The sequence below is a fragment of the Octodon degus genome, unplaced genomic scaffold (genome assembly GCF_000260255.1).
Source record: "Octodon degus isolate 3935 unplaced genomic scaffold, OctDeg1.0 scaffold00008, whole genome shotgun sequence".
NCBI lineage: Eukaryota > Metazoa > Chordata > Mammalia > Rodentia > Octodontidae > Octodon > Octodon degus.
In genome coordinates, this window is record NW_004524584.1 from 16043707 (window position 1) to 16050033 (window position 6327).

The following is a 6327-nucleotide window of genomic DNA, read 5'->3' on the forward strand; positions in this document are numbered from 1 at the left end:
TTTTTTTTTCTTTCTAATGTGGAATAAGATGCTATTTAATTTTGTTCTTCCATAGGTAGTATTTTTTATGTATATGACTTAATGATTTTTTTTTTAAATTTTATTTATTTATGTGTGTGTGTGTGTGGCCAGCTCAGCCCACCAGGGGGCGGGGCTCGCTGGCATGTTGTGCTCAGAGATTGAACCGTGGTCTCTGTGCTTTAGCTTAGCTTGTTCTAAGTAGGTGCTTTAGACCACTGAGCCATCTCACCAGCCCTGATTGTTTTCTTTACAATAAGTTTTGGACAATTTCATTTTTGTATATCTTGGTATGATTTTATTCAAATTTCTTGTGCAAAAGGTTCATTTTCTTGGAAATGTGTTATAAGTTCAACTAAATTCAGAAATTGTAAATCTTTAAGTATTTATTGCCTACCCCTTTCTATTTTGAGAATTCTAATTATATGAATATAAATTTCTTAATTTTGGCACAGAGTGAACTATTACATGACTGATCTGTAAATTCTTTGTTTTTATTTTGGACAATTTTTATAGTTATGTTCATTTAAGTTTGAAATAATTTATTTACAATGTGCTATTATTAATCTCATGCTATATATTCATTTCAGAAGTATTTCTCTAAAATTCTGTCTGCCGTTTATATCTACCTCATGTCAGTATTTGTCTACAATTTTTAGTATGCTATATAATTATTGATTTTAAATAAAGTTAATGAAAAAATAAATTAAAAAACAACAAAAAAAAAGAAACTGTGCACATTTAGAAGACCAAGATGACAGGTATTTCAGGTATGGTTTTAGTATTACACATTGCTGTCTTCAACGTAGTTGCTTAGTTCACAGATATCAACATATAGTTAGTCACTGTGAGAATTCTACCTATTAACTGCTGTTTTCAAAAACCTGATGGGAATTCTTAGGACTATTGCCTTATTCATCTTGTATATATACATGTATGGTTTTGCCCCTACCTTATTTCCTTTTTTCTTTCTCTTTGTTGTTGAATCTTTAACTTCTGTTTCTTTCAATTTAAGTGTGTCTGTTACTCCTTTCAGTTTTCATTTCTTCTTTTGCGTTCTTACACTAGGGAGACAATACGATATTTACCCTTGTGGGTCTGGTTTGTTTCACTTATGAGTATAGCCTCAAGTTGCATCTACTGGCTGGGAAAATAGCTCAGTAGAATAAGCACTTGCCTGGAAAGTGCAAGGGCCTGAGTTCAATCCCCAGTTCCAAAAAAAAAAAAAAAAAAAAAAAAAAAAAAAAGTTGCATCTACTTACCTACGAAGGCTTTGAGTTTGTTTTTCTTTATAGCTGAGTAATACTCCATTGTATAAAAATACCACATCTTTTTCATCCATTCTTGTGAGACCTTATTTTTGATCTCTTTATTATCTTACATCGTATCAGTGCCATACTGTTTTTTCTTAAACTACCTTTGCAATAAGTGAATTTTCCAGGGGAAAATGATCCAAGTATGTTATGTATTTGCATGAATCTGCCAAGTGAAATCCATTAATCTGTATAATCAGTATGCACTAATTAAAAAAAGATGTGAAACAAAAAGGGGAGTCCTCAACTTTGTTCTTTTTAAAGATGGTTTTGGCTGTTCAAGGCCCCTTGAAATTGCATATGAATCTTAGTATAGATTTTTCTTTTCTTTTTTTTTTTGCGGAACTGGGGATTGAACTCAGGCCTTTGCGCTTGCCTGGGAAGCGCTTATTCCACTGAGCCATCTCCCCGGCCCCAGATTTTTCTATTTTTGCAAAAAATGCTGTTGCATTTTGTTAGGCTCTGTAGGTCATATGGTGTCTATATTGTTTTAAAGATAGGTCTTCCGGGATGGTGAGATGGCTCAGTGGTCTAAAGCACCTACTTAGAACAAGCTTAGCAAAGCACAGAGACTGTGGTTCAATCCCCCAGCACCACATGCCAGCCAGCCCCGTCCCCTGGTGGGCTGAGCTGGCCACACACACATACACACACACACACACACACACACACACACACATAAATAAATAAATAAATTAAAAAAAAAAGATAGGTCTTCCACTCATTGAGCATAGGATATTCTTGTATTTATTTAGACCTATCAGTATACATGTTTTTTGTTTTTCCATTAAATTTGTTCCCATGAATTTATTTTTTTAGGTGCTATTGTAAATGGAATTGTTGTCTTAATTTCTTTTTTTCACATTTTAATTTTAAAATTCATTTTTAAATTTTTACTGAGAAACAAATAGCAACGAGACAGTTTCAAAACCTATTAGTAGGACAGTTTCAATAATGAATACATTGGGGCCGGGAGATGGCTCAGTGGAATAAGCGCTTCCCTGGCAAGCACAAAGGCCTGAGTTCAATTCCTGGTTCCGGAAAAAAAAAAAAAAAAAAAAAAAAAAGAAAAAAAAAGAATACCTTGCATATTGGTGTCTTCATAGTGGTTATTCATAGTACAAGATGCAGACATGATATCTTGTCCAAACACTATTAGTACAAACCTTTCTTCTCATTGAATTAAGAGAAAGTAGTTGTATATCTATCCTATTTTGTATATACAGACACAAAATGGTCCTTCGTTTGCATCCCCCCTTTTTTTAGTTTTGTCAGAGATAGGTATTCCATTGCCATTCAAATATTGTAGGTGCATGAATTCAGCAAAATAATCCAATATAGTCCAGTAGTCCATAATAGTAGTGGGTTATCCATAGGACTGGCAATGTTATAATGTAGAGATTCACTTATGCATTGCATAACAATGTTTCAATCAGTGTTGGACCATATAAAATATGGTGGTTCATAGAATAATGGAGCTGAAAAATTCTTTTATCTAACAACATTATAGCCATTGAAATATCACAGCACAATGCATTTCTCATGTTTGTGGTGTTGTTTCTATAAACAATTCTGTTGCACTGCCAGTCCTATGAAAATGCATAGTAAATACTACTTGATAAGGTTAATAAACAATCTTTCTGGCTTATTTATTAAAGTATAATATACTTTTTGTCATTATTTTAGGATATATGCCTGCTTTAAAAAAGTTAACTGTAAAATAGCCATGGAATTCCAGAAGACATTGTTATTATAGGAGAAGATAATTCTCTGGGTGTTACTGTCCCTGATGATTTTCTAGTGGGACAAGATATGGAAGTGGAAGACAGGGATACTGATTATCCTGATTCTATATATCCTGGGCTAATGTGTATTGACATGTCTTAGTTTTTAGCAAAAACAAACTTAAAAAAAAATTAAAAAATAGCAAAATGTTATATAGAATAATGATATAAAGAAAATACTTTTGAAAGCTGCATGTATTTCTACTGCAAGCTGAGTGTTTTTAGAAAAGAGTAAAAAGGTAAAAAAAAATTAAAAATTTCTAAAATAAAAGAATTCCGAATCAAGGCACAATGGTGTGTCTATGTTCCTAGCTACTCTGGAGACTGAGGTGGGGTTTCTTGAACTTGAGCAACATAAGGAAACTAGACAAGAGAAGTCAAAATCTAATAAGCTATGGTTAACTCTCTCATTGATGACTTAGTGTATGTAGTCTTAAGTATATAGTGTTTATAGACACCAGTGTAGTTTAAGTATATAATAAGTATATAGTAATGTCCTAAGTCTTTATATTCACTTAGCACTCACTTAACTCATTCACCCAGAGAAACTTCAGTCCTGCATAAGAGTGCCATGGAGGCATGCCATCTTAAATCTTTTTTTAAAATGTATTTAATACAGTCTACAGGGTACATTAGTTTACAGGGTCTCACTACACAAATTAGACTCATAGTGATCCTCCTGTTTTTCAGCCTCCCAAGCACTGGGATTACAGGCTCAGGCCACCATGTCCAGTCTAAATAGCCTTCTCAGCATGCCCTAGGGATGGAACCTTGGTCCCTGAGTCTGCCTAAGCAGGTGCTTTGTCTCACTTACTCTTCTCTCATTGCTGGGAAAAATACCTGACACCCAAACTGGAAGGAAAGGTTTATTTAGCTTACAGTCAGTGGAGGTTTCAGTCCATACTCAGCTGACTCCAAGGCAGAGCAGTACATGGCAGAGAACAACCTTTCATGGTAGTGGCAAAGAGCAAGAACAAATGGGGGAGTCACAGCAACAATGGTTAACAGAGAGAGGAAGTCTGATTCTCTTAAATTGCATTCAGGCTATATGCCCCAGGCTGGGTGTAGTACTCATACCCATAATCCCAGCCATACTAAGACACACAATCCCAGTAGTACTGAGACCCATAATCCCAGTGGATCATGAGTTAATCTCAAACTCTACAAGTTCCCACCCCATGACTGCATGAGTCTTTGGGAGGACAACTAGACATAAACTATAAAACATTTTAGGGGGCTGGGGAGATGTCTCAGTCGAATAAGCACTTACCTGGCAAGCGCAAGGGCCTGAATTCAATTCCTAGTTCTGCCAAAAAAATAAAAAAACCCACCATAACATGTTTTAATCTACTGAGCTATCTGGCTTGCTCATTTAAATCTTGAATATACTGTATTTTTATTGCACTTTTTGTTTTTCTCCTTCTGTTTTTCTTCTGCACTGGGGATTGAACGCAGGACCTCTACACTGAGCTACATACCCAGCCCATTTGAGGTAGGATCTTCTTAAATTGCTAAATTGCCTGACTAGGCTAGAATTAGACATCTTTTTTTTTTTTTTTTTTTTTCCTGTCTCAGCCTCTCAGAGTGTTGGAATTACAGGCTTGTGTTACAGAAACTGGTTTAGTGTACTTTTTCTATGTTTAGGTATGTCACAGATGCCTACAATTCATTAACATGCTGTATAGGTCTGTAGCCTAGAAGCAATGGATTATATACCATATAATGATTGTATAACCTCTCTTTGTGTGTTGAGTTTGTCCTTTGCAATTGTTGAGTTAATTTATTAGCTCTCACAGGCCAGATTTTCCTCATTCATATATATTATGATATTTCATTCTAATATGTATATATATATAAATATAATATTTCATTTTCAAAGAGAATCTTTTTCCTTTCTGATTTGGGTCCTTTTTTTTCTGGCTTAGTTGCTGTGGCTGGATACTCCACTGTTATGTTGAATAGTTGGTTTTGTTTTCAGCTGTTCTTCCCCTATGTGAAGTTGGTAGCTTCTGACAGTTGAAACTGGGGTGTGTAATAACTTCAGAGTGTAAATAACTTAAGAGTTTCTGTAGCTTCCTTTGTGTTTTGTTTTTTGGTACTGGGACTTAAACTCAGGACCTTGTATATATTAATATATATATATATTAAATTTTATTCATTTTAATGAGAAAAATAGATAAAATAGCAATGAAACAGTTTTAAAACAGGTTAGTAGGACGTTTACAGTAATTAATACATTGCATATTGTTGTCTTTGTAGTAGCTATTCAGAGGACAAGATGTAGACATGATATCTTGTCTAAACAATATTATTACAAACTTTTATTCTCAGTGAACTAAGAGAAAGTAGCGGCACATCTATCCTAATTCCCTTGTGTATACATATTTTTTCCTTCATTTTTTTTCTCACAATAAAACTGTCCTTTATGTACACTTTTGTGACGTTAGTAACTCATGACACTAGGTTGCCTAGCTGCTGATAGCTAGCCTTAACCAGACAAGATGTTCCTCTCAGGAGTAAGGTAGCTTGTTTGCTTTAGGCACTGGGTTAAGTCCCACCTACATATATTTGATCGATTTCCTAGCTTGGTAGTTCCCAACATATATCCCTTTTTAGTTTTGTTTTTTCAGAGATGGGTGTTCCACTGCAGTTACAGAATATATATTTGGAGAAGTTTTTAAAGGACCTTTTTATACTTGTGATCAGTCTAAAGATTGTAGGTGCTTGAATTCAGCAAAATAACTCAATATAGTTCAATAGTCTATACTAGTAGTGGATTATCAGCAGAAATGGCAAATATCTGAAGTAGTTGACTTGCGCCTTTTACAGCTCAGCATATTAATATAGTTTTACTATTTATAACCCATGGTTGTACTTTTCTGCTGGATGGTTAAGACCAAGTTAAAGCAAGACCTATATAACTAAAATTGTAACTTTTGTGTCTGACAAAGTCAGTCACATCCCCTCAGGATTTACACTGTAACCATGTACAGCATCTTTTTTTTATTTTTTTTTAATAAAAGCAACTCTACATTTATTGGCCTTCAGTAAAAACATAAGAGTAGTCAAAACAATATGAACAAAAGTTTTACAAACACTCCTAGGACAAACCACTTAAACAATTGCCTTTTTACATATCATCATAATTGCCACTGCCTCACTTCCCTGTTTGAATTCATTGATCATTTCTAGTTGGAGACACTTTGTAGCAG

General features: G+C 34.5%; 1 protein-coding gene and 1 pseudogene across 1 annotated transcript in view; one reads left to right on the top strand and one right to left on the bottom strand.

The window, feature by feature from the left end:
- The window catches only part of Dock3 (dedicator of cytokinesis 3), an 825219-nt gene that overhangs the window by 51676 nt on the left and 767216 nt on the right, over positions 1 to 6327 (top strand). The gene's annotated exons all lie outside the window — the stretch shown is intronic.
- The window catches only part of LOC111813497, a 62214-nt pseudogene that overhangs the window by 51301 nt on the left and 4586 nt on the right, over positions 1 to 6327 (bottom strand).